The sequence below is a fragment of the Choloepus didactylus genome, chromosome 5 (assembly GCF_015220235.1).
Source record: "Choloepus didactylus isolate mChoDid1 chromosome 5, mChoDid1.pri, whole genome shotgun sequence".
Lineage (NCBI taxonomy): Eukaryota > Metazoa > Chordata > Mammalia > Pilosa > Megalonychidae > Choloepus > Choloepus didactylus.
Window position 1 is genome coordinate 155,734,176 of NC_051311.1, and position 27,287 is coordinate 155,761,462.

Consider the following 27,287-nt stretch of genomic DNA (forward strand, 5'->3'; position numbering starts at 1 on the left):
AGTTGAATTGAGATTTTCAATTTGTTCAATTTTTAACCAAGTTCCAATTGGTTAAAAATTAGAGTCCTGACTAAACATGTAAATTTGGTGTTAATTTCTGTACAATTTCATGGAAAGTACTGAACACGGTGCACCTAACACCGTCTCTGGACACCAGAGGACAGTGCCAAGATGCTCCCCAAGGAGCTCTAGACTTTCTCTCATAACCCCTTTTCCTGCACGGGTGTGATAAGGACATCAATGTTAACATCTCCTTCTCTTCCTTACCTTGTCCTACCACGTGTCACAGGAATATCTCTGTGAGGTTTCGATTCATTCGTGTTCTCGTCAGACCACCAAATAAACGACTGAACTATATCACTGCATCCCTGCGTAGACATTAGTTTTGAATGTCTGCTTAGACGTTAGTTTTGAAATTCTTCCCTTGTGTTGCTAAATACATATGGCAAATAGTTTTTGTGGCATGATTATTAGATTTTATATTGAGCAATACTTAATTTGGGAACTGAGATATTAGGCTTAGATTTTCATATGCCCAGATATTTTTGTTTTAATCTGGAATCTTCAAATAGCTCACCTATCAATACTGCATCTTGATAGTTCTTTGAAAATGTCCCCCAAACCTTAAAATGTATTTGTAGACTTAGGCATTTTATATCTTACCATATAAATAGTAATTCTTGTAATTATTTTTTAATCTTAAATTTGTTTCATAGTTTAGTTTCTTGGGTGATGTCCTAGTTTGCTAATGCTGCAGAATGCAAAACACCAGAGATGGATAGGCTTTTATAAAACGGGGGTTTATTTCACTACACAATTACAGTCTTAAGGCCACAAAGCATCCAGAAAACCTCTGTTAGCTGGGAAGGCAGCTGGCATCTGCTCCAAAGCTCCGGCCTCAAAACGGCTTTCTCCCAGGACGTTCCTTTCTAGCAAGCTTGCTTCTCTTCAAAACATCACTCCCAGCTGCACTCCCTTCTTTTCTCTCTTTGAGTCAGCTCATTTATATAGCTCCACCAATCAAGGCCCACCCCGAATGGGTGGGGCCTCGCCTCCATGGGAACATCTCATCAAAATTATCTCCCACAGCTGGGTGGGGCACACTCCAAGCAAATCTAACCAACACCAAAACTTCTGCCCCACACAAGACTACAAAGATAATGGCATTTGGGGGACACAATACACTCAAACTGGCACATTCCACCCCCTGGAACCCAAAATGACATTATCTTTCCAAATACAAAATACATTCATTTCATCACAATATAAATCATTTCAGTAACAAAAGTTAAGTACAAAATCCCATCAAAATCAATTTAGGCGTGGTCAGTCCCAAGGCACAATCTTTCTTTAGCTGTGGATCTGTGAACTTAGAACAAGTTATGTGCTCCCAATATACAAAGGAGGGACATTCATAGGATAAACATTTCCATTGCCATAAGGAGAAACAGTAAGGAAAACAGGGTTAACAGGAGCAAAACAGTTCCTAAAACCCGCAGGACAAACTCCATGGCTCTGTCTTTGAAGAAATTTTTCCTTCAGTTTGTTCCTTGTCTGTTTCCTCCAGTCCAGACCGGCAATGGCTCCGTCTATAAAGATCTCGCAAAAATTCTGTTGGCTTTGCATGAAGCATGCAGGGCTCAAAGCCATCAGACAATAGGAGTTTCCACAAATCCTTTCTGCTTAACTCCTTATCCAATCTTGGCTTGTCCTTAGGTTGGGCTGTAGCTTCTGGGATTCTACCCACTGGAAGCCCGTAATTTTCCAAGCCATCAACTTCTGGTTTCTTTGAACCCAAGAGTTCAGTTCTAAGTTTATCTCTCTCTGCTCGTATTTTACTATAAGCTGCAAGGAGAAGCCAGGATACGTCCTCCACACGTAGTCTGGAGATCTCCTCAGCTAAGTATTCCAAGTTGTTGCTTCCAGATTCTTCCTTCCATCTGACACCAGGACTCAATTTTGCCAAATTCTCTGCCACTTTAAAACAAGGATCGCCTTTCTTCCAGTTTACAACACATTCATCATTTCTGTTCAAGGCCTCATCAGAAGTATCTTTAGAGTCCATATTTCCACAAACAGTCTCTTTAAAACAGTTTTGGCCTTTTCTATCAAGCTTCTCACAATTCTTCCAGAGTCTTCCCCTTATCCATTGGAAAAGCCGTTCCAACATGTTTGGTATTTGCAAACACAGCAGCAAAAGCACCCCACTTCTCTGGTACCAAAATCTGTTCTAGTTTGCTAATGGTGCAGAATGCAAAACACCAGAGATGGATAGGCTTTTATAAAACAGGGGTTTATTTCACTACACAATTACAGTCTTAAGGCCACAAAGCATCCAAGGTAACACATCAGCAATCGGGTACCCTCACCGGAGGATGGCCAATGGCCTCCGGAAACCTCTGTTAGCTAGGAAGGCAGCTGGCATCTGCTCCAAAGCTCCGGCCTCAAAACGGCTTTCTCCCAGGACGTTCCTCTCTAGCAAGCTTGCTCCTCTTCAAAACATCACTCCCAGCTGCACTCTCTTTCCTCCCCCCGAGTCAGCTCATTTATATAGCTCCACCGATAAAGGCCCACCCTGAATGGGCGGAGCCACGCCTCCATGGGAACATCTCATCAGAATCATTGCCCACAGCTGGGTGGAGCACATTCCAAGCAAATCCAACCATCACCAAAACTTCTGCCCTACACAAAACCACAAAGATAATGGCATTTGGGGGACACAATACACTCAAACTGGCACAGGTGATAATTTCATGTTTCTTATATCTATTTAATTATTCAGGATTAGTCTTTTTTTTTCTTATGTTAACTATGACTAATTTCTTTGATACTGTTTTCAAAGATCTAGCTCTTAATTTTCTTTAAAAATCTACTGGTTTATTTTGTTCTAACGTATTTACTTTCTAAATTCCTTCATCTTAGTGTTTCTATAAAATATTTTGTTGCCTTCCTAAGATGTACTTAACAACTTAATTTTTCTTTTTTCTTATGAAAAATATTTAACTCTATGGCACTCTCAAAATTCTTTCAGTTTTATTCTTTAGAAACTGATAAGTAGCAATGCCAGCAATATCATTACTATTTGTTGCTATTTGTTACTATTTGTTTACTATGACTATTAATATTTACTATCATATTTACTATTGTGTTCTTGGTTCCTTGCTTCACCCAGTGGTCACCTATGTTAACTTTTTTTTAAGATTAAATTAAATTCTATTAATTAAATAATTGACAATTATTTATCATTAATGATTTCTTGTGATAATTTATTGTTAATTTGCTGAGATTTTTAACATGCTTTTTAGTGATCTAATTTTTTAAAGTTTCATTTTGAATTGGTAAATGCTCAGTTTTAATAAATACCCTATTTTTCATTTAGGGGAAATTTACATATATTTTCTATTTAAGCATTGTCCAGAGTTTAGTCATTATACCTACTTAAAAATGTTGAAATCTTCTATGTTTTATTTTTCTGGTTAATATATATCCTACTGACTGTGGTGCATTGCCTCACACTAAAATTTTATATCTTTACCTAATTTCATGTATATTTAAGAATTTATATTGTATGTATCTGATTCCTGTACTTGGTGGGTGTGCTGGTTTGAATGTGCTGTGTACCCCATGAAAGACTGTTCTTTTAATCCACTCTTCTGGGGGCAGACTTATTGTCGTTGGGACCCTTTGATTAGATGATTTCCATGGAGATGTGACCCCACCCATTTCAGGTGGGTCTTTGCTACATCCTCTATAAAAGAATAAAAGGCAGAGGCACTTTGAACAGAGCTAACAGGGACCCAGAAGGTTGCTTAGTGATGCAGACAGAAAGATGTTTGGAGATGCTAAGCTAAGAGATGAATCCCAGAGTTTGTCCCAGAGAAGCTAAGAAAGGACCCACAGATGCTTAAGGAGAAAGCCACTGAAATAAGAAACTGAAAGCAATGTAACCCTGGAGCAGAGGACCAGCAGAGGCCAGCCACGTGCCCTCCCAGCTGACAGAGGTGTTCCCGACGCGGACAGCCTTTTGCTCAGAGAAGGTATATACCTGTCCATGCCTTAATTGGGACATTTTCATGGCTTTAGAACTGTAAATGTGTGAACTAATAAACCCGCATTGTAAAAGCTAATCCATTTCTGGTCATATAATAATTCTATACATAATTTTCTGAGGAACCACCAAACTGTTTTCTACAGTGGCTGAACAATTTTACACTCACACCAGAAATGAATGAGTGTTCTTTCCCCACATCCTCTCCCACACTTTGTTGTTGTTGTTTTAATGGTAGCCATTTTAACAAGGGTGAAATGGTACCGCATTGTTTTTTTGGTTTGCATTTCCCTAATAGCTAATGATGTTGAGCCTTTCATATGCTTTTCCTGCCCATTCATGTATCTTCTTTGAAGTGCCTGTACAAATCTTTTGACCATTTGTTTGCATTGTTTGTCTTTTTTCTTGGTGAGCTGTAGGATTTCTTTATAGATTCTGGAAATTAAATCATTATCAGATGTATGGTTTCCAAATATTTTCTTCCTTTCTTGGAGGTTGTCTTTTTACTTTTTTGATGAAGTCCTTTGAGGCACAAAAGATTTTAATTTCAATGAGGTCCCATTTATCTAATTTTTTTTCTTTTGTTGTCCATTCTTTTGGTATAAATTCTAAGAAACCATTGCCTTACACAAGGTCCTAAATATAAGTCCCTGACTTTTCTTTTAGGTGTTATGTAAGCCTGGTTCTTATATTTAGGTCTTTGATACATTTTGAATTAATTAACTTTTGCATATGGTGTGAGATAGGAATTCCCCTTCTTACTTTTGCATATTATATACAATTTCCCCACCATTTGTTGAAAAGACTATTCTTTCCCATTTGAGTTTACTTGACATCCTTGTCAAAAACCAATTGGTCACTTGGCAGGTGAACTCACTGCCCTCCCTCCTATGTGGGACATGACTTCCAGGGGTGTAAATCTCCCTGGCAATGTAGGACATGACTCCTGGGGATGAGCCTGGAACCAGCATTGTGGGATTGAGAAAGCCTTCTTGACCACAAGGGGGAAGAGAAATGAAACAGAATTAAAGTTTCATTGGCTGAGAGATCTCAAAATGAAGTTGAGAAGTCTTTTCATAGGTTATTCTTATACATTATATAGATACCTGTTTTTAGATTTTAGTGTATTGGAATAGCTAGAAGGAAATACCTGAAACTGTTGATTGCAACCCAGTAGCCTTGATTCTTGAAGACAATTGTATAACTATGTAACTTACACGGGATGACTGTGTGATTGTGAAAACCTTGTGGCTCCCACTCCCTTTATTCAGTGTATGGACAGATGAGTAGAAAAATGGGAACAAAAATTAAATGTATAATAGGGGGTATAGGGGTATGGGAAGTTTGGGGTGTTCTTTTTTATGTTTATTTATATTTTTTTAACTTTTTATTTGTCTAGAGCAATGAAAATGTTCAAAAATTGATTGGGGTCATGAATACACAACTATATGATGGTACTGTGAACAATTGATTGTACACTTTGGATGATTACATGGTATATGAATGTATCTCCATAAAATTAAATGAGAAAACATATAAGGGATCTCTTTGGGCTGATGGAAATTTTCTAAAACTGGATTGTGTTGATGTTTGCAAACTTTGTAAATTAGCTAAAAATCACTGAATTATACACATACTATGAATGAATTTTATGGTATATAAATTAGACTTAAATAAAGTTTTTTCTTTAAAGGAAAAGAATCAATTGGCCATAGATATTATAGTCTACTTCTGAACTCTCAGTTTGATTCCATTCATCTATATATTGTTCTATTCACTAGTACCATGCTGATTTGACTACCGACTTTGCAATAAGTTTTGAAATTGGTAAGTGGGAGTTCTCCAACTTTGCTCTTCCTTTTTATGGTGTCTTCATCTATTCAAGGCCCCTTACTTTTCCAAATGAAATTAATGATTGCCATTTTCAGTTCTGCAAATAGGCTGCATTAAATCTGTAAAGAGTTTTGCATAGAAATGACATCTTGACAATATTTAGTCTTCCAATCCATAACCATGGAATGTCCTTCTATTTCTATAGGTCTTCTTTGATTTCTTGTGGCAATGATTTGCTGATTTGTTGTTTTCTGTGTATTAAGTTCTTTACATTCTTCATTAAATTTATTCCTAGGTATTGGATTATTTTAGTTGCTATCATAAATGGATTTTTTTTCTTGATTTTCTCCTCAGCTTGCTTATGACTAGGGTATAGAAACACGGCTGATTTTCACTTGTTGATCCCACCGCCCCTAACTTTGCTGAATTTTCATTAGCACAAGTAGCTTTGTGGTAGATTTTTCAGGACTTTATCTCTATATAGGATCATGTTATCTGTAAGTAATGAAAGTTTTACTTCCTTCTTTCTAATCTGGATGCCTTTTATTTCTTTTTCTGGCCTAGTCGCTCTAGCTAGAACTTCAAGTACAATATTTAATATCAGTGGTGATGGTGGACATTCTTGCATTGTTCCTGACCTTAGATGGGAAGCTTTCCATATTGCACCACTGATTATGATGTTAGCTGTGGGTTTTTCATATATGCCCTTTATCATGTTGAGGAACTTTCCTTCTATTCCTAATTTTTGAAGTGCCTTTATCAAGAAGAGGTACTAGATGTTGGCAAATGACTCTTTTCTTTCCATTGAGATAATCATGGTTTCCCCGCCTTCTTTCTGTTAATGTGGTCTATTACAAAAATTGATCTTTTTTATATTGAACCATGCTTACATACCTGGGCTAAATCTCACTTGATGATGGTGTCTGATTCTTTTAATGTGCTGATACGATTTGCCAGTATTTTGTTGAGGATGTTTGCCTCTATATTCATAAGGGTTATCTGTCTGTCTTTTCTTGTGACATCTTTATCAGGCTTTAGTATTAGGGTGATGCTGACCTCATAGAATGAGTTAGGTGGTGGTTCCTTCTCCTCAAATATTTTGGAAGAATTTGAGAAGGATTAGTGTCAATTCTTGAAATGTTTGATAGGATTCACATGTGAAGCCACCTGATTTGGGCTTTTCTTCCTGGGAAGTTTTCATTATTGATTCAGTCTCTTTACCTGTAATTGTTCTGTTGAGATCTATTTCTACTAGTGTCAGTGTAGGTTGTTTGTGTGTTTCTAAGAACTTGTTCATTTCATCTAGACTGTCCAATTTGTTGGCATACTGTTGTTCCTAATGTTCTCTTATGATCCTTTTTATTTCTGTGGGATAAGTAGTAAGGCCCTCCCCTTTCATTTCTGATTTTAATTATTTGTGTTCTCTCTCTCTTTGTCAGTCTAGCTTAAGGTTTCTCAAATTCATTGATCTGTTCAAATAACCAACTTTTTGTTTTGTTAATTCTATTTTTTTTTTTCTTGATTTTATTTCTTTCTGCTCTACTCTTTGTTATTTCTTTCCTTCTGCTCACTTTGGGTTAAGTTTACTGTTCTTTTTTTCCAGCTGTCCTGGTAAGTCTTTAATTTGAGCTCTTCCTTTTTTTATCACGAATATTTAAGGCTATAAATTTCTCTATGAGCATTTCTTCACTGTTGTCCCATAAGTTTTGAAATGTTGTGTTCTTGGTTTCATTCATCTCAGGAGATTTACTAATTTCCATTGTGATTTCTTCTTTGAGCCATTGATTGCTTTCCTTATATTTGTGGATTTTCCAGTTCTCCACTGTTATTGACTACCAGCTCCATTCCATTGTGGTTAGAGAAGATGCTTTGTATGTTTCAATGTTTTTAAACTTATTGAGATTTGTTTTGTGCTCTAACACAAATGATCCATGTGCACTTCACAGAAAATTGTATTCTGCTTTGTGGTTTGCACTGTTAGGTATATGTCTCTTAGGTCTAGTTCATTTATAATATTAATCAAGTTTTCTTTTCCTTATTGATCTTCTGTCTAGATGTTCTATCCATTGATGAAAATGTTGTATGAAGTCTCCAATTATTATTGTAGAGGTTTCTATTTCTCCCTCCAGTTTTGCCAGTGTGTGCCTCATGTATTTTGGGTCACTGTGGGTAAGTGCATAAATATTTGTGATTGTTATTTCATCTTGGTGAATTTAGACTCTTTATTACTATTTGATGTCCTTCTTTGTCTCTTGTAACAGCTTTTGAATTAAGGTCTATTTCGTTGGGTATTAGTATAGCTAGTAATTAGTACAGGTCTATTTTGGATACCATTTGCATGGGTTGTTTTTTTTTCCATCCTTTAACTTTCAATCTATTTGTGTCTTTGGATCTATGGTGAATCTCTTGTAAAGAAAATATAGTTGGATTGTGTGTTTTTTTTTTCTTTTATCCATTCTGCCAATCTTTTGATTTGGGAGTTTAATCCATTATCATTCAGTGCTATTACTATAAAGGCAGGGCTTAATTCAGCCATTGTGTCCGTTGATTTTTTATTCCTCTTACATTTATTTTGCCTTTCTTTTCCTTTATTGTAGCATCCTTTTCTGTTTAATTGATCTTTTATGATGTAACTGATGGATCAGTTTCTCATTTACATTTCTGTATATACTTTAAATACTTCCTTTGGGATTACTCTGGGATTTCTATTATACAACCTATGTCTATAACCTACTGTTTTGAAAATACATCAGTTTAACTTCAATAGCATACACATTCTCTGCCCTTATATCCCATCATTTCCCCTCTGTATGTTGTTTTTGTCCCAAATTATCAAAGTAGATTTTCTGTGCCCATTATCAAGAAGTATGATTATTTCTTATTCGATTGTATTCTGACCCTGATAGGAAGAGAGTATAGTTTTATATTGAGGCTACAATACTATTCTGTTTTGCATTTGCCCACTTGGTTACCTTTACTGAGTATCTCCACTTCTCCACCCTGCTCCAGGCCCCTCTCTCCTGACTTTGCTTTTACCCTGAAGATCTCCCTTCAGTAGTTCCTCTAGGGCAGGTCTTCTGGTGACAAACTCTCTCAGCTTTTGTTTATCTTTGGTTGTCTTAAACTCTCCCTCATTTAGAAGGACAGTTTTGCTGGTTAAAGAACTTTGGGCAGTTTTTCTCTTTCAATACCTTAAATTTATCATATCACTATCTTCTCACCTCCACGGTGTCTGATGAGAAATCGGCACTTAGTCTTACTGAGGACCCTTGTATGTGAGGAATCACTTTTTCTCCTGCTGCGTTCAGACTTCTCTCTCTATCTCTTTATCGTTGGTACTGGGCATTTTGATTACTATGTGTCTTGAGGTACGTCTATTAGGGATTATTCTGTTTGGTATACGTTCTGCCTCTTGGACATGCGTATTTATGTCTTTCGTAAGAGTTAGGAAAATTTGGGCCATAATTTCTTCAAATACTTTTGCCCCTCCCTGGTTCTCTTCTTTAGGGATTCCCAGGATGCAAATGTTGGTACACTTAATGCCATTAGACAGGACTTTCAGACACTGCTCGGTTGTTTTGTTTGTTTGTTTTAATTCTTATTTTCTCTATCTGTTCTTCTGATTGTATGATTTTGATTTTCCTGTCTTGTAGTTCACTGAAAATTTCATCTACCTCTTCAAATCTTCTATTGTATGCATCTAATGTATTTTTAATCTTCACTATTGTATTCTTCATCCCCATAATATCTACTATATTTCATTTCATACTTTCAGGTTCTAGTGTCTTCTTAATATCATTTAGCTCTATATCCATTTAGTTTATATTTATACATATTTTCCTGCAGCTCCTTGAATTGATTTAGGAGATTTATTTAAACTTCTTTGATAATTTGTCTCAAAGCATGTCTTTTCTGAAGTTTTAATTTGTTCCCTTATTTTAATTGTTCTCTATTTTTGCTGATTATTTTGATGTGCTAATCTAAAAGGCAGGTTCTTTCTCTTGCTTAGTGTTTTATTGTAGAATGGCCATGTGTTGAGGCTTTTCATCAACACTAGGTCCAGCTTTTATTGACTTTTAGAGCAGCCAGTACATAACTGTTCAGGTTTCCACTGGACTTCTGCATCTGTTTCTTGTCCTAGACATGCACTGAAACTTTTAAGATTCCCCTTTTATGTGCAAATGCTTCACTTCCTTCTCCTTCTCTTTTCTTCTGTTCTTTCTCCAGGAACCCTAAGATGTTCTGTTTGTTTTTGTGCAGATTTTCCTCCCCAACTCCTATGATCTGCCCTACTGCTCTCCTTCACACAGTATCCCCTTTTCATTACATTTTTCCATCCCAGGGCCCATCCTACTTTACAACCATTCAGTTTTCTCTTTTTATTTCCATGAGACTTTCTTCCTCTGCTAATTTCCATCTTTGGGTATCCTGCCCAAGAGAGCAAGATGCGACCGAATTTCAAAAACACTCATTTTTTGTTTGTTTGTTTGCTTGCTTGCTTGTTTGTTTCGGTGCACCAGCAATTAGAGAATGGGTTGGTGCACTGGTTGCCACCAGTTCTGCTGCACATCTCTTGTTCCCTGAGGGCTCTTTTGTTTGCACATGCTCACCAGGTACTTGGGTTCCACCCTGGGTCTTTGTGGCCTTGGGTGCCTTGTCTGAAGGTGCGTGGAGTTCAAATTCACTGCCCTGAGTGTTTCTATGATCTGCAAACATGGCAGGAGGTGCCCAGGCCATGCTGATACTGTGTGACTCTTAAGCCACATGAGACCAAGCAAGGGGGGTGGGTCTGGACTGGCAGCTCTGATTCACAGTTCTCCTAACTTCTTTTCTGGTGTTTACTTTTCTTTTCTCTCTCTTCTTTGATTCAGTATTTGTGGAGTCCTTCTCAAGTCTCTACTGTCCTCCAGAGTTCCAAGCAAGTGGGATTTGTCTTTTTATTAGTTGTTTCTTCTGAGGTAAGACATTTCTATTTTGAGGGATGTCGTTTTTCCACATTTTGAAGACATCACTCAAGAAAAGATTCTTTTGAATGCTCTATCTTTGGTAGCTCCTATCTTCTTTCAGACTTTGCCAGATTCTATACATCACACCATTTTTTAACAACTCATTTAAATCCAGTTAATCAGAACACCTGACAAAAGCTAAGACAATTAGATTCCTTCTTTGGGATAGTGGAACGTGATATCAGAGATAATTCTCTTCCATTTCTATCAGAGAAACTATGAATACAAAGCACAGAGGAGATATACATAGCTGTCTTTCCAGCCCTGTAGAGGATGCTCATATTACCTACAGAAAATATCAGGGGCGATTGGTAGGAAGACAATCATGGGGAATTCCGTTCTCTGTGTTTATTTGCTTCTCAGGCCATCTGCTCCCTGATCACTCCTGAACTTATATGTGGGCTGTTCTGGTTTGCTAATGCTGCTGTTATGCAAAATACCAGAAATTAATTGGTTTTTATAAAGGGGGTTTATTCGGTTACAAATTTACAGTCTGAAGGCCATGAAAATGTGCAAATTAAGGTGTCAACACAAGTATACCTTCACCAGAGGAAGGCCAATGGTGTCCAGAAAACCTTGTTAGCTGGGAAGGCATGTGGCAAGCATCTGCTGATCCCGGGTTGTGTTCCAGCTCATCTCTCAGCTCCTGTGTGTTCTTCAAAATGTTGCTCTTGGGGCATTTTGTCCTGTCTTAGCTTCTCCAGAGCAAATGCTGGGCTAGCATAAGTCTGCTTTCAATGGCTGTCTCCAAAATGCCTCTCTCAGTTCTCCAAAATGTCACTCACAGTTGCATTGAGTTCCTTCTGTTTTTCAGCTCTTCTATATGGCTCCAGTGATTTAACTAAGAGTCACCCTGAATGGTTGGGGTAACAGCTCCATGAAAATTATCCAGCAAAGGTCTTGCCCACAGTTGATTGAGTCACATCTCCATGGAAGCAATCAATATGTTCCAACCTAATCAGCACTATGTCTGCCCCCACAAGACTGCACCTAAGAACATGGCATTTTGTGGAACATAATACATCCAAACCAGCACAGGGCCTTCAAATATATTCACTTATTTTGTTTAGGCTAATTCAAATTGCATTTTATTTATTTGCAATGCAAAGGAGTTTCATTATTTAGTCCTTATTTTCCCAATCATTATTTCTTTTGTTGATCCATAGCAAAATACTAACCATGTTGAATAAGCTCGTTGACTTAACTTATGCCCCCTTCCTTTGAGGGTGGTCTAGACTTACTGACTCAGTTCAAAAGAATACAGTATGGAAAAGGAAAACTAGTAACTTTATAGGGGAGAAACATGATGTCATGTAGAGATCATGCACCCTTGCTATGCTGTGATGGGAAGGTCACTAGCCCTCTGCTGAAGTCATTCAAAAACTACAAACACCAGTCTAATTACAAGAAAAGCAGAAGCCCCTAGATTTGGTGATGTTCCCCAGGATACCTGGCATGTACTCTGAAGAATATTATGGTCATGAAAAACAAGGAAAGGCTGAGAAACAGTCACAAATAAAAGGAGATAAAAGGAAACAAATAACAATGTGGTGCCTTAGATTAAATCCTAGTGCAGAAAAGGACATTAATGGAAGATGAGTGAAATACAAAAAGACTAGAATTTAATTCTGAGTAAAATATTAATATTAGTTTCTTATTTCTAACAAATAAACCCTGGTATTATAAGAAACTGTAAAGTAATGGGGGTAAAGGAAGAAACTAGGTGAGCAACGTGTGGAAACTCTGTACTATCTTGCAACTTTTTTTTTTGTAAATCTAAAATTATTGCAAAAATAAACATTTATTTTAGAAATATGAGGAAAATATTATGAAAAACCTTCATGCTAACACATTTGATACCTTTACAAAATGAAGGCCACCGTACAAGCCACGTGACTTCACATCCATGTTTTTTTCCTATGATTCCCATGAAAGGGAATTCATTTCTATCTTGCTGTGCAACTTTGTTTAGTAAAATTCCCTTATGAAAATAGTGTACTTATTTAAAAATTAGAGTTTTTTAATAGATTTTAAAGCACTATCAAAAAAAACATGTGCATGCTTTTATATTAGTCCTAGAACTATTCATTAGGGCTATGCTAGTAAGTAATGTTCGGTGATGTAAGAGCTGAGAACTTCCTGAGGTTTGAGCATAAGGAAACTTTCCCATGTATATACCAGTGACATGAAAGAAATTGTCAAAACTAGAAAAGTGGTCACTTTTCTAATTCATGCAGCACAAATCTATTGAATGCCTACTGTCTGCTCAGTTGCAGAGAAATGGATGAACTAGACAAAGTCTTCACCCTTATGGAGCTTACTTTTCCATTGGAGAGAAAGTAAACAAGTAAAAAAATGCATGTATGATAGAGGGTCAGGGTGTGGCAGTGGGTTATTCCACGAGTGTGAGGTCTATGTGGTAGCCCTTAGCCCTCCATGCCCAGGAGTATATTTTGCCAGTCTAGCTATTAGCCCTTAGCAATGTGTAAGAATTAAGCTCTCACAAATGCGAAGATTAGCAGATTTGCAGGCCTACCTTTAAGGAGTGTAGTGAAACTCAGTAGAATGTTCAGCATCCAGGGGAAGCTGCCGGCTGGAGAAGTGGGAGCACAGTAGAAGCCTTTGGAAACCACCTAGAGACCTTGGTTATCAGTGTAACAAAGCAGAAATTCATACATGGAACTGAGTAGAGTGCAGGCTCAAAGTTGACTGCATGCTTATAACTTTCTTCAAATGCTTGTGTATTTGGGATAGTGGCCCTTGTAAGACTCATGCTTACATAAGCTCTCCACAGGAAGCCTGGCCAGTTACTTCAAATGTCAGACACTAGTCACAGGTAAGAGTGAAACAAGCTCCTTAGAGTATTGCAGATGATGGGGAAACACATAATGCTAGGTCCATGTCAATGGAATAATCAGGTAAGCTAAAGAACAAATGTATCAACATGACATGCCTAATTGGGAGTGTTTATTTAATTCTTCTTTTTCCTGGATACTGATCTCTTTTTTTGCTATTTTAGTTTTAGGTATCTAATCTGTTCCAACAGCCTATATTATCTGTTATTCTAACAACCAGGAGAAATATTTCTGAGGGTTGGTCATTATAGGCAAACCACTCAATCCCAAATTGCTCCTTGCAGACTTCATCAAAATTAATACCTGAGGCAAACTAACACATTGATAGGGTTTTCCCCTCTCTGAAAAAAAGGGACCTGCAAATTCTACCTACTTAATACAAAAATGTTAACTCCATTAAGCCACCTGTAACTCAAATTTGGCTTAAAACTGTTCCTGTAGTGGTTTGGATTGAGCTGTCCTCACCCAAACTTTGACCTTGTGCCTGGTGGCAGATGTGCGTCAGGGAGCCCAAGGAGGTAAAAGGTCCAGTCTTCAACATGATGGCTGGGTTTCTCTCTGAGTGAAGCTAAGGAGTTGTTATGGGGTTCAAACTCTCTACACTGACCCCAGCAAAGCATGCTCCAGCAAAGCACATCATCATTTATGATTCAGCACCACTCCATGCTCCCTTAATCAGACTCAATTTTTGACAAAAAATGACTGCTTTCCAATGAACTTGTGATATTTAAAGCTCTATATATAAAGTAAAATTAGAGCAGCACTGAAGTTAAAATAGGCAGATTAAAATGGCTTTAATTGATGTCCTGAAGGGTAGGGATGAATAAATAGAAATTGCAAATATCCTCTGCTATGGTCTATTCAAATAAATCTATTTGAAATTTCTCCTATCATTTTTTCTTTCAAACCATTTTCACTGTATTTCCTAAATGGAAAATGAAAGTAGTCTCTTATTGACTTTCATAGTTTGAATTTGTGTCCCAAAATCTTTGGTAATAGTTATGACATCAATGCCAACAGACAATGATTGAATGTCCAACTTAGGGCAGCCATTAAATAACGTTCCTTCATGTACAAGATTTCTATTATGCAGTAAGGTAAAATTAGAACATAAGGTGGAATTTAGACTTTTCTGAGTTCATGTATGGGTGCCAGTTGGAAATTCAATTGGATTAGCAATTTTTATTTTAGAATATTTGTTTTGTATTATTTCGGTTTTGTGTTAGTTTCTTCAGGGAGATAGAAATGGAATGAGTAGACATTGTGGGCTCTGTCCCAGGAAACTTATCCATGAGCTAGAGCCATAACAAAAGATCTTCACTTTATATCAATGTTTAATTGCTTGAACTTGATAACTATACTTAAGGTGATTACATAAATCAATATCTTTATTCTCAGAAATTGTACATGGGAGTATTAAGTGTTCAAGGAGCATGATGTATCCAAACTTCCATCAAATGCTTAGAAAATAGATAGATAGCCTGATAGATAGATGGATGGATGGAAGGATAGATTGAGAGATAGAGAGAGATAGAGAGAGAGAGAGAGAGAGAAGGATGATAGACAGATGGCAGATTGATCAATATGTAGATAGGTAGATAGATGATTGGTAGGCAGGTAGGTAGCTAGCTAGATAGATAGATAGATAGGGAGAATGGTATGGCAAATGTGGCACAATTTTCAACACTGATGGATCTCAGTGTTTGGGAGGGGGTCTGTTGGAATTCTCTGTATAGATTTTGCATTATTTTTGCAATTGCCCTGTAAGTTTGAAATCATCTCAAGAAAAAAATAAAAGATAAAAAGAAGGATCTTCTGGGAAAAGTTGAGTATTCTGTTTATATAAAGTCTTGAGAGACTCAGAGATATATTACGGCTATGTTGATGTAGAGGAAAAGGTACAAATTCTGCTCATTTCTATATGAAAACTCATGGCTTTAGCATAATGAGAATCTCAAGGAAATCAATGGCCTCTTTGTCCACCTCAGAGTATTTATCTCCCTTGGTTCATGAAGAAATAAGTCCTTTTGCAAAGTTTAATGTTGACACATCAATCACTAGCAATGCGAGAGGTGACAACTTGTATGTCTTAAGGACAAATAGAGGGTAAAGCAGAGAATGTGAGAAGATGCACTGATACCTCGTCACACCCTCCTGTTCACTCAAATATATCACACATTAAAAACTGAGGGTCTTTAATAGTTCTGTTTTTGAAAGTAAGTGACATGAAGTCATGACATTTAGTAGTAAGTGATTATTAATGTGAGATTTTTACACACACATGATAAGACATGGGAAAGCATGGATTATATTTGCATATTATATTCACATATATTTACATTTTTAATCATATAAATATTATTATTCCCATTTAATAAATGATGCAACTGGGGCAAGAGCCTATAATTAACTTCACCATGGCTGCATCCTAGCAGTAAGTGTAAGAATCCTAATTGTACCTTACTTCAATCTGGCACCAAAGGTGATGTTTAAATAGGTTTCTTCTATCTCTACAGTCACATGGAAATACTCCTTGTTTTACTGAGCAGGTATTGGTAAACCTCTTAGCACTGCATTGTTTTCATCTTCTTAAGGCTCACCTATGGACTCCATAACAGCATCTACTGATGTCAATGTCAAAATATTCAGGTCTAGTGATTTGTTTATTTATTCATAAGTTACATAAGAAGTGTCTTTCTGCATGAAATACTATTAATATTTTCACTATTTGTCTCATCTGTTCTCTCTTTTTAAATTTTTCTTTTCTATTATTTTATATTTTAAAGATTTATGCTTTGAAAACACATTGAGGAGTCCTCCATTTCTGGAAGCATGTTGGCTTATACACCCTGAACAGACCATTAGATGAACACAACTAAAAATTCATTGTAAATACACACACAATCACATGCATATATACATAGATTACGTTTTTAGGACAAGGAACTTGCAAGATATTAGTAAATAGATAGGAACTGAGTGGAGTTGAGGATTCAGAGAAGTCAGAGGAGTTAGGGTTCCTATTTTGAGCATTTCATGAACCTAGTGAACTTCAGCTTAATCTATGCGTGCATCCAAGACATACAGAACAGAAGACAAAGTCCAAGACACCCCAACATGGAGATCTAATAGAAGACATCTCCTTGTACAACCTTAGTCCCAAAGGCTATATCTTCAATATACAGATGACCTTGAAATAAGTGTGTTTTTCTCTCATCTCCCAATTTTTACCATACCTGTAACAGGGCTACAAGATTCATCATTTGTCTCAAATTCTGATAGGGGAGGAAATAAATTTTCCCGGAGAATTCATAAACACTAGTTAGCCCTTAAGTGAAGTTTCAGTTTCAAAACACAATACCAGAATTTTAAAAAGCATGTATGCTAAAAACACATGAAAAAATGTTCATCTTCACTAGTATTGGGGAAATGTAGATCAAAACCACAATAAGATACCATCTCACACGAATAAAAATGGCTGCCGTTGAACAAACAGGAAACAGCAAGTGCTGGAGACAACGTGGAGAAATTGGAACTCTTACTCATTGCTGGTAGGAATGTATAATGGTGCAGCTACCGTGGAAGAGAGTTTGGCATTTTTTTAGAAAACTAGATATCGAATTATCCTATGATTTGGCAATTCCACTTCTCAGTACATACCCAGAATATTTGAAAGCAGTGACACAAAAAGACATTTGTACACTGATATTCATAGTGACATTGTTCGCAATTGCCAAGAGATGGAAACAGTCCAAGTGTCCTTCAGCAGAGGAGCGGATAAACAGAACGTGGTGTATACACACGATGGGAGACTGTGCAGCAGGAAGGTCCTGAGACATATGGCAACACGGATGAACCCTGAAGATACGATGCTAAGAGAAACGTCAGACAAAAACGGAGAGATATGGTATGTTACAATTACTAGGAACTCTCTGAACAATGTATAATATATGTCTTAGAATGTAGAATAGTGGAGACCTGGAGATAGAAGCAAGTGAAGGGGGAATAATAACCTAATATGTTCACATATGTTAATAAGGGTGAATTTAAAGGTTTGGCAATGGGTAAGTGATGATTGTTTATTAATGGGATTATAAGTATCAGAGCTGTATTGAAGGCAAACAGGTTTGAAAGGGGTTGTTTAAAGACCTGTGTCCCACAGATCAGCAATACAAATATAGACAGATGTTTGCATAATATACTTCTAAGGTATGACCATGGTACAGAGAGTTGACAACAGCATGGTATGTGGGAAAAATTGAACTATTGCATACTAGGGACTATAACTAATAGGAATATCTTACTAGTACCACACAGATACTAGGGACAAATAATTAAGGGCTGAAAAGAGCTATGGGATGTTTTGGCCATGAGAATTGTTTAAAATAGAGAGTGATGAGGATTGTATAACTAAGTGATGATAATATGAGATATGGTTGGATTATTGTGGATATAACATATGCTATGTGAAATTAGAAACCCCCTCTTTTGTAAGTCAAGCCCTTGCTCTTGTGAAACTTATGATTATAAAGATTAAGCTTGCCTATAATTATGCTCAGGAGTCACCACAGAGAACCTCTTTTGTTGCTCAAATGTGTACTTTCTCTCTCTATGCCCAGCTCTGCAAATAAACTCATCACCTTCCCCCCAGTGTGGACATGACCCCCCAGGTGAGTGAATCTTCCTGGCAATGTGGGACACAGATTCCAGAAATGAGCCAGATCCTGACATCGAGGGGTTGAGAATTCCTACTTGATCAAAAGGGGGGAAAGAAAGCCATCAAAATAATGTTTCAGTGGCTAAGAGATTTCAAATAGAGTTTAGAGGTTGTCCTGAAGGTTACTCCTATGCAAGCTTCAGCTAGATATCCCAAATGGCCACAGTATGATCAGCCCAAGTCAACAGTAGTCTCCAAAACCCTAAAGAATGCCTGGGCTCCTATCTGAGACTCTATAAAAGTTTCACTTACTAAGTTTATTCTTCAGAAAATTAAATATTCCAGAGAACCCCTATGCCAGCCAAGTCCCCAAACCAGAGGCAATAGCCTCTTCAAGAACGTCAACCAGTTACATCCCCTTTTCCCATAATGTGGACACCCCTTTTCAACAGGAAGTTAGGGTGGTCACTGCCTAGACAACCCTGAAGATCAGGAAAGTGTTTAAACTAGAGGAAGGGGTAGCAACAGACAAATAGAATTTAACAAATGATTACGAATATTGAATCTCCGTATAATTTCCTTTTTCTTGGTTGCTTGGGTATTGGAATAGCTAAAAGGAAAGAACTGCAATGCTGGAGCTGTAACCCATAACATACTCTGAAATGTGCACTCTAACTACCTGTTAAATTTTAATTTGAAAGTTATCACCTTTTTGCATATATGTTGTATTTCACAGTAAGGAAATAACTGAAACTGTGGAACACTAACTGATAACATTCTTTGAAATTTGCTCTCTAACTACTTGTTAAATTGCACTTGGAAAGTTATTACTTCTATGTAAATATGTTATAGTCCACAATATGAAACATATATGCATACATATATGTCTGTATGTGTTTATATGTGCGTATGTGTATATGTGTGGTTGTGTATGAAGCTCAGAATTTAGTTTAAAATGGACTTAGTCTGAATGTGCATCACATGTGACTGGACAAGGCAAAACTAAATCATAACTAGTGGGACACATCCTCATAAGTTCCCACCATAACCCCCATAAGGGATTTCAAGGAAAATATGCATGTAAAAGTCAAAGTTACTAAAAATCATGGCTTATGTAAAAAAGAAACAAAGATCAGGAACAAACCTGTTAGGTATGGATTTTCTAAGATACAGAATGCAAAATCACATTTAATATGTTTGGGGAAATAAAATAGGAACTATAAAATATGAGCAGAAAATCAGAAGCTATAAAAATTAACATAGATATTTGAAAAATGGTTAAAGGAATGTCATAAAACTGAAAATATTTTAGTTACCATTAAAGAATTAATGGAGAGTTTCAAAATATAGTATTCATAACTGATGAGAGACTTGGAAAGCAGACAAGTGTGCTAAGAAAACTTATTCAGAATGCGGTACAGATGAACAAAGAGATGAAATGTATAAATAAAAGATTAAAAGTATGGGACATATAATGAGGACCAACAGAGAACTAATTTCAGAAAGGGCAAAATGGAGAATGAGGTAAAGATAATATCTGAAGAATTAATATCAAAAAGTTTTCCAGAAATAATGAAAGATATACACCCCCAGATCCAAGAATCCCAAGAAATCCCAAGCAGGGTAAAAAGAAAGCTCCACACTTTAATGCATCATAATAAATGGCACAACACAAACATTAAGATAGATCTCATAAGCAAGCACATACATGCACACACACCCCCCCCACACACAGATGGGGGATTATCTTCAAAGGAAGCGTGATTAGACTGAAAGCTGAAATCTTGACACCAGAAAAAAATATTGAAAAAAAGAAGGATAAAATATTCTCCACCTAGTACTCCTGGTGAAAACATGTTTAAATGAAGAAAATAATATTTGTTTTAGGGAAATAAAAACTGAGATTAACTATCTTGGAGAGACCCTTACTAAAGAAACTTCTAAATGATATATTTCAGGCAGAAGAAAAGGTCTGTTAAGCAAGAAGGAACAAAGCCCAAAATAGCTATAAATTTACAGGAAAATCTACACAATCTAAAATAACAAAAATCTATGTAAAACAAATATAATACGATTTGGGTTAAAAAGATAAGATATGGAAGGTTGATTGCAATTAAAATAGTCTAATGTTCAAGTTTTGTTAGGAAGGAAGATAATGATAAGGATAATGTTAGACTTTTATAAATGTGCATGTTAAAATCTTGGAAAGAAACAACAACAAAATAACTTTAAGGCAAAATATGTTATCAAGGATAAAATTGGACAGTACAAAAAATAAAATCTTCACCTTCCCATGACAATGCAATTATATATAATTATTAATAATTATGTGTCTTCAAAATATATAAATTAAAAATACATAGAAACTCTAGGAGTGTCAGACAAATCCTTAAACACAGTGGGAGACTTTCAGTACAATTCTCTGAGTAACCGATAGATTAAGAGGATAAAAATGCAAAAAGGATTTAAACGATTTAATTGACGAATCAGTCTAATGGACAGCCATAGAACACAGCACCTCAAAATTGCATAAAGCATACTCTTTACAAGCACACTGAAGATTTGTAAAAACTTAGTACCTCCTAAGCCATAGCATAATTCTCAATAAATATGAAAAGATTGTTATATAGACCACATTGAATTGTTATAAATCGATAACAAAAAGACAACCAGAAATGTCCAAAAGTTTGAAAATTAAATAAAATTTTTAAACAATGTGTGAAAGATAAAGTCAAAATTAAAATTATAATAGATTTAAAATTAAATATTGCATATTAAAACTTATTGAATGCATGTAATTTTGTAGTTTGTTGTGTTATGAGAGTTCTGAAAAATTAATTTAACAAATATACATCATTAAAAAACAACAATGCAAAGACAGCAAAAGAAAAAAGGGATAAAATAAAGATGAGTTGTTTTTTTTTTTAATTTCTAATAGAATTAAGAAACTCTGGCAAGGCTGAGTAAGCAAGTAAGCAAGCCAAAAACAACAAATAATTTAAAAGAATTCACACCATTTGAAAACAATAACTTTGTTTAAATGTTTGGCCAATGAATTTGAGAATTGATGAAATGAACAATGCTAAGGAAAATATAACTGTTTAAAACTAACTCAAAGATGGTGTTAGTAAAGGCAGTCAGTAAAGGCAGAAGGAAGGTTTAGTAAAATGCAGTATCTCTTAAAGATAAAAACTTACCTTACTAGAAAGTGAAAACAACTCTTTTCATGTGTTGATGGATACCTCTCTCCACAAATAATCCTATAGCAAAAAGAAATCCAATGATGAGAATTTGAGTTAATTTTTAATAGGTTTTATTGAGCTTATAGAGCTATTATTTATGAAAAGTAAAATGAATAAACCTATTTTTTTTGGCTGGGCACAGACACACAGCACAGACACACAAATAGATCAGATAGAACATTTTATCTAGGTTCTGTGTGAGGCAGGAGAGTAAATTTTACTCCATCTTGGCCTAAAGCAGAAGCTTTACTGTGTCTTTTGATGAATTAAATTATTAATTTTAATGAAGTCCAATTTACCCATTTTTTGTTTGATTTTTTATGGTCTACTTACATTTTTATGGTTAATTTATCTTTAGTGTATTTTATGGCTTATGGATTTTTTTCCTGTTTAAGAAATATTTTCTCTATTTCTATGTTATGACAATATTGTACTTTGTCTTCTAGAAGGTTTAAATCTGATCTTTCACTTTTAGGCCTATGATTAATCTCTATTTTTTATGGATGATGTGAAAGACTTTTCATAATAATAAAAACAATGGGAAAATGTTTATTCATAGTAAAATGGGGAAACAAATTGCCTTTTGTACAATGAAATGCTGTTCAAGAGTTCAAATTGATGAAGTACCAGTACAAGCATCATTGAGATAAATATCAGAAATACAACATTGTGCAGAAGATACCAGTCACAGAAGAATTCATACATTTTGGTTTTATTTAAAGAAAGTTCTAAAGCAAAGAAAACTAAGCAATATATTTAGATTTACAGAAACAATAATGACATCACAAGAATAATTTTCATAAATTTGGGATAGTGATTATCACTGTGTGATAAAAAGTAAGCAAGAGCAGAATGTAATACAGGAGTCAACTAAGTGACTGATCATAATCCATTTCTCAAACTGCCCAGTGAATAATTGGCTGTTTAGCTCTTAATCAAATATAAATATACCTAGATGCATAATAAAATATAAAATCATTCATAAAACAAACATTTATGTAAATCTTTTTTAGGTGCAATATATTTCATAAAAAAATTTTTAGCAAAGACACATTAATGGAAAACTTAGTGGCAAATGTAGACAAAACAAGAAAAAAGATGATTGTGGCTTTTTCTTTTGTTTTGTTTTGTTTTGTTTTTTCATTTTTGGTTATCAACATCTAAAACTTGCATTGATCCTATCTTTCACTAGTACATTACATTTCTCATTATTCCATAAATCTCCCAAGTAAGAGACACCTACATTCACAGACATTACACAACACTAATGAGAAAGCAAAGAATGAAAACATTTACAATAATTAAAATAGCCCTTTATTTCCATAGAAGTTCTCTTGGCAAACCTGCCTCTTGCAAGTTCAGAAGCCCAAAGACACTAATATTGAATTATGTCAGCCTTTGGCATACATGATATTTTTCAATCTAGAGTCTCAATCTCCCCAACTTTGAAATTAATTATATTTAATGCTTTATTGAATTTTTCAATTACTGGCCACTGCTGGCCAAGTCTCTTCTCTTGAATTCCTAGCGTTATACTGCTCCTTTGTTTTTAAATGAGGAGAAATTGGCTTCTGTTTTACTGTTCTCATTAATTTGAATAAAAAGCTGATTCCAGGTTACTGTGGAATTAAAATGATTCCTGAAAAAAGTGCATCCTATGTTAGTGGGTCTAAAACTTTGCTACATATTAAAGGCACTTCACAGTTTTGAAACTGAGTAATTCCTGGATCTCAACCCAAGAAAATTGGATTTAATTGGTCTGGGGTGTGAAAAGACCTGAGGATTTTTCAAAGCCAAAGAAGTGATTCTAAAATGCAGTGAAGTTTGAGAATTATTGCTCTTCATTTTCCTCTCTGTTCTCTGCTTATAGGTGTAGTAAGTTTTCAAATAAATATCCAAATAAGTATTCACTGATATTGTCTATGTAATTAAACTTGACATAGGAAAAAATAAGCAAATATTAGGATAAAATCACCACTCATTCCTGAATACAGATTTAATTTAGTATATGCAACTTTGCATTATATCTGCTTTCAATCAAAGAGACAGACACATCTTTTCCCTTTATTTAGTACTTTAAATTCGGTGGTTTCTAATTATTGGAAATCAGAATATATAATAGCTATGCATGTTAATCAATGGGTAACTCTTAAAATTGTCCCAAATGCTTCCATGTAGTTGAAAAAAAACTGTTGACTTAGAAGATTAGTACTGACCTCTCCCATTTTGCAGGAAATGCGATGAAGGCAGTGAAATCTGGAAATACAAACTGTAATATCCCAGGAAGCATGCATGCACAATCCACAAGAATATCCATGCAAAATGTCAAATAAAAATGACTCAGTTTATTTAATAACACAAAGAATAGTTGCAATAGTTAGCAAATTAATTGTGCGTTAATTTTAGTGAAAATGAAATTGATCATTCTTGTTTAGCTTTATTATGCTCAGGTAATATGCTAACTATATAGTTATCACTTTTACTCATCATAGTATTCTTAAGAGGGCATTGCTCTTGTTTTACTCATTTTAGAAATGAAGAAACTAAGGTTTAGTATTTCCTAATGTTAGATACGTATTAAGATCTCAGTCTAAAAGTGATTTTAATTATTAAAAACATTCTCTATGTATCTATCTATGTATCTATCTACCTACCTTCCTACCTACCTACCTACCTACCTACCTGTTATTTATCCATTTATCCCTTACAGCTATACTGCATTGCAGAAGGTTAGGAGAATAAGAAGTACACATTGTTGGGAAGTCAGTTCCTACATAAAATAAACTAAGACTGTAATACCATGTATTGAGTGGTTCCTGTATACTTGGCACATTTAAAACATTTAAGAAACTTTATCTTATATCTTTTTAACAAGACTTCAAGATAGATCTTGATTTGCCCAATAATCAGGTGAAGAATTTGAAACTCAGAGTCTTCTATATGTCCATATAGAGCAGTAAATTATTTTACATTTCAGTCATTTCATGATGCAGATGTTCACTGAAATTTGGAGATCTTCCTTGTATTAGAAGCATGCCTCATTTCATTGTGCTTCATTTTATGGTGCTTTGCAGATATTCTGCTTTTACAAATTGAAGGTTTGTCATAACCATACGTCGAGCTAGTCGATCAGCACCAGTTTTCCAATGGCGTGTACTCACTTTATGTCTCTCTGTCACATTTTAGTAATTCTCACAATATTTTAAACTTTTTCATTATTATTATATCTGTTATGGTGTAATTGTTCTGCAGTGCCATGAAACATGCCTGTATGAGATGGCAAACAGTGACAGACGTTGCATGTGTACTGACTGCTCAACCAAACAGCAGTTTCCCTGTCTCTCTCCCTTCCCCAGGCCTCCCTATTCCCTGAGACACAATAATATTAAAACTAGGACAGTTAATAACCCTACAATATCCTCTAAGTGCTCAAGTGAAATAAAGAGTCATAAGTCTCTCATTTTAAATTAAAAGCTAGAAATGATTAAGCTTAGTAAGGAAGCCATGTCAAAAGCAAATGAAGGCAAAAAGATAGACCTGATGCACCAAACAGTCAAGTTGTGAATGCAAAGGAAAAGTTCTTGAAGGAAATTAGAAGCACTACTCCACTGAAAGTGAAACTGCCTTATTGCTGATACGGAGAAAGTTTTAGTGGCCTGGATAGAAGCTTAAACCAGCCACAGCATTTCCTCAATCCAAAGCCTAATCCAGAGCAAAGCCCTAACTCTCTTCAATTTGTGAAGACTGAGAGAGGTGAGGAAGTGGCAGAAGAAACTAGCAGAGGTTGGTTCATGAGGTTTATTGAAAGAAGCCAGTTCAACCACTTGAAGCAGCAAGGGCTGATACAGAAGCTGTAGCAAATTATCCAGAAGATCTAGCTAAGATAATTGATGAAGTTAAACAACAGACTTTCATTGTCGATGAAACAGCCTAAATGGGAAGAACATGCCATCTAGCACTTACACATCTTGAGAGGAGAATCAATGCCTGGCTTCAAAGTTTCAAAGGACAGGCTGACTCCCTTCTTAGGAGCTAATGCAGCTGCTGACCTTAAGTTGAAACCAATGTTCATTCACCATTTCAAAAATCCTAGGGCCCATGAGAATCATGCTAAATCTACCCTGCCTGTGCTATATTAATGGAACAACTGGATGATGGTGCATCTGCTTACAACATGGTTTACTGAGACATAATTCTGAGACACTATTCTCAGAAAAAAAAAAAAATTCTTTCTAAGAAATGACTGCTCTTTGACAATGCATCTTATCACCCAGGAGTGCTGATGGAGATGTACAAGAAGATCAATGATGTTTTCATGCCTGCTAACACAACAGTCATTCTGGAACTCATGGATCAAGAAGTAATTTTGAATTGTAAGTCTTATCGTTTAAGAAATATGTTTCAAAAGACTATAGCTGCCTTAGGTAGTGATTCTACTGATGGATCTTGGCAAAGTAAATTGAATACCTTCTGGAAAGGATTTACCATTCTAGATGCCATTAGGAACATCCATGAGGAGGTGAACATATCAACCTTAACGGGAGATTGGAAGAAGTTGATTCCAACCCTCATGGATGAATTTGAGCGGTTCAAGACTTCACTCAAAGAAATAACTGCAGATGTAATAGAAAGAGCAAGATAACTAGAATAGGAAGTGAAGCCTGAAGATGTGACTGAATTGTCCCAATCTCATGATGAAGAGTTGCATCTTATAGGTGAGCAATGAAAGTGGTTTCTTGAGATGGGATCTACTCCTAGTGAAGATGCTCTGAACATTGTTGAAATGCCAATAAAGGATTTGGAATATTACAAAAACTGAGTTGATAAAGCAGCAGCAGGGTTTTAGAGGATTGACTCCAATTATGAAAGAAGTTCTCCTCTGGGTAAAATCTGTACAAACAGCATTGAATCTGCAGAGAAATTTTTCATAGAAAGAAGAGTCAATTGATGCAGCAATCTTCATTGTTGTCTTGTTTTAAGAGATTAGCAAAGCCACACCAACCTTCAGTTGCCAATACCCTGATCAGCCAGTAGCTATAAACAAGAACCCCACCGACATGTTCAGTTCCAGACCACTGCGATAAAGCCTTTTTGAGAGGATATGAAAAAAAGGCACTTTTACTGGTGGGTAATAAGATTTTGTATATTGCATGAGTTACTTGTAGTACTTTGCCACATTTGCCTGAATAAGTGAGCTGAAAATCAGGGGAGAAATATCTAACCTATTAGGGTGAACTGTAATGAGCTCAAGTGTTGAGATTCAATGAGGTCTGGAGTGTGGCTCCCATTGATGGAAGATCCACATGATACACTCTTGGTCAATGAAGCTCAAGAGTTCCAGATCCTTTTATCCTTTTCCTAACTTGGATTTTAAAATGTCATTGGTTCTTTCTAATTTCTTGAGGATTGAGGAACATAGAAACAGTAAATAAAATAGGAAGTAGGAAGGCTTTGCAAAGTTCTCTAATACTGGTAATAAGAGTGTGCATATCACTGGAGATAAGTTGAAATTTCCCAGGTTGAAATAGATAAAACATAAAAGTATTTTGTTTTGTTGTGGTTCATTGGGGGTTGTTTTTATTATTTATTTATTTATTTTATTTATTTTATTTTATTTTCACTATTGTCAGAGCAGTAGCTCCGTAG

At 35.7% G+C, this 27,287-nt stretch overlaps 1 pseudogene; it reads left to right on the forward strand.

The window, feature by feature from the left end:
* Positions 1-17,593: 17,593 nt before the first annotated feature.
* Positions 17,594-26,675, forward strand: LOC119535481 (annotated as a pseudogene).
* The last annotated feature ends 612 nt before the right edge of the window (positions 26,676-27,287 follow it).